Consider the following 3,168-nt stretch of genomic DNA (forward strand, 5'->3'; position numbering starts at 1 on the left):
TCCATGTCCCTTCTTTAGAAAGAATCGCCATGTTTTTAACCTTGTTGGCAAATAGAATTTTAATTTACCAAAAGCGTCCTACATAGGGGATCTCCTCCTGACTTCTCTAATTTTTCTAAACACATCTATAATAGTATATATATTTGGCTTTTCTAAATTCTTTATTTACTTAGATATTTAAATACTGTAAATATATAGTATATTACACATGTATTTATCTCTTTTATTTTCCTGGTGAAATGTTTAATTATTCTCCTATACATATATTGTGATTTTTATTTAAAGTTAAAAATAAAAAGTAATTTTATTTAAATTAATTTCTATCAAAAGTAAACTTTTAAATAAAATTTAAATTTATGATAATTAATTTTAAGAGGAGTGTTAGGGGTCAGTAATTTTTGTGATTTGTAGCTATCAAATAGTTATCCATGATGATTTTAATGTGTGAGATTGGTATGAGATTTCATCCAATGGCTCACTTTTCTTTGTTGGTTACATGCTGGCCAAAATTTGATAAAATTACTGGCCCTAGACTTTTCCTAATTTTAATCCGTTGAGTTGAGAGATATCACCAAAAAAAAAAAACTCATGCATTTAAGATTGATTGATTTGGTTTCTTATGATATTTCTCTGCTTAGTTGAAGACTAATTCATTGTGAATTAGAGCTTTATTTAAGGATTTGTCCTTGATGGCTATATATATAAAATAAAATTTAAACTCCTATCACTTCTTGCTTAGATAAATTAGTAAACTAACTATTAAACTAACCCTGTTGAATGATATATAGATAGATAAGGGTAATATGATATTACTGCATGCATTTCAAATGTATAATTCAATAAATAGATGTATGTATCTATCTATATAAGTTTGATAATAAATTATAACTCAAATGCCATAATTTCTTCGTACTCAACTAAAAGATCGCAAATACTACTTATAAAAAATGTATCTATATAAGTTTAAAATGAGTTGTAGAGGGAGGAGCAGCAGTTTCACATGCACTATATTTATGTATATTGACTGCTGCTTACCCATTCACCTCTCACAATCAACCATGTGGTCCACATCAACATCACACCAATTTCTTCTCTTACATAATATTTTTATTCAAATTATAAATTCGATTTTATTTTCTTTTTCTTTTTCCCCCCTCTATCTATACTACACTATATATATCTCTGCCACTCAATTATATCCCACTGCCATTGATTATTGCCTTCAAAATTGGTACACATCCTCATCATCATCATCACCACTCAGCTGCTTCTTCTTCTTCTTCTATTACCACCATCACCATCATGACATTTTTTTAACATGTACAATAATAATTATGCCTTTATGAAATTTCACCCGATAAATACAGCAGATGCTGCTGGAATCTCATGCAGTACAGGCAAACAGTAGCTGCCATAATAGTAATAAATAAAATCTATTATTATTATTATTCATTTGCTAATAGGCCTCTACATAAGTAAATAAAAGGTAGTATTAGTTCATTTAAATAACAATAATATTTGGAAAATAATAAAAAAATTAATTTAAATAGTTTTAAATTATTTTATTTAATATTTATTAATTATTATTAAATTTAATTATATAATGTTAAATATAACAATATACAATTATAAATATTATGTTAAATTTTATAACTTTAGTTATTTTCTCTATAGTATTATTATTGAATAATAGATCACGGGTGTATCATATCATGGACACACTGAAAAAAATGCGTTATTATCGGATACATCTTCACCATCATACTAGTTAGTAATTTGTCTCTGTTTGATAGTACAGTGACTAAGACTCTTTCTAAAGCTACCAAATGGAATCAATATACTAAATTATTATCTAAAGATAAAATAGTACTATCTACTATGTTAATATATTTTGTTTCTTTTGCAAGAAAGAAAACTCCATTTTAGTGGTCTTTTGTTGAAGATTTAAAATTCAATTTTTATATTCAGTGTATATATTATTGTTCTATAATGACTTTTAATTCTATGTTAACGGTTACATATATAAAACTATTTATTATATATTTATGTGTCTCTAAATATCTTAAATTTTTAACAAAAATAAATTATGATGTGGTACCAAAAATTTGCCTCCATTCTTCTAAATAAATATAAAATTTTAGTATAAGATAGACAAAAGTAAATTTATGCATAATTTATGCCTCAAAGCTAAAGCAAGCTCTAGTTAAAAAGAACATGTCAAATTTTAGGAGTGTTTTATGGATAGAGTGAAATTAGGTCTATTTTTTATTATTCGAATTTAATGTTAAATATTTATCGAGTTTATTTTTCAAATCCTAGATTTGATAAAATTTATTATTTTTGGACCACAATTATACGAATTTAGATGGTATATTTTGAGATTTTAGTATTTAAACTAGATTATATATATCAAGATAATATACATTAGCTAAACTAAAATTAAGATAATTATAATTTTCGAAAGAAAAAGTATATGGAACCAAGAGGTGATCAGCCAAAAAATAAACAACTTAACTAATTTATAATATTTGATATTAATTGCTTCTCACCCCAAATTAAAATTATGAATGATACGTTGGAGAAATAGGGGCGGGGATCACGGAACTTCCAACAATCTCGATTCTTAGTATATAAAATTTTTTATAAAATATATAAAAGAACATCTATTTAGTATGAAAAAGAAACATTCTGATACTTAGTAGAAGAAACATCCTAATGCCTAGTATAAGCACCATCTACGTAGAGGTTTTGGATTCATCCAGAGGCATTTGGCTGGTTTTTTGCTGGTACCCTCTTGGTTCCCTAGGATTGTTGTTTTCGAAATAAGATAAAAACTTACTTGAATTTCATAATTTTATCTTCCCACGAAACATACCTTAGAAATATTCGTTGCTTTCTAATCTTTATCATATCTTCTATTATGAATTTGGATCCTCTAAATTTTGAATTTTTACTTTAGAGGGTAAAGTGTGATTTCTTATCCTTGAATGATTTCTCTATCATATTTTCTCTATGAAATAAATGGTGAGAGATCACACTTTATCTTCTAAAGTAAAATTTAAAATTTAGAAAATCCAAATCTCTCTATTATTATTGATGAGTTTGGAAAACTCTAAATTAATTTGATGATGATCAAACATTATTAAATTCATTACTTACAAAATTATT

This window comes from Arachis ipaensis, chromosome B04 (assembly GCF_000816755.2).
Source record: "Arachis ipaensis cultivar K30076 chromosome B04, Araip1.1, whole genome shotgun sequence".
NCBI lineage: Eukaryota > Viridiplantae > Streptophyta > Magnoliopsida > Fabales > Fabaceae > Arachis > Arachis ipaensis.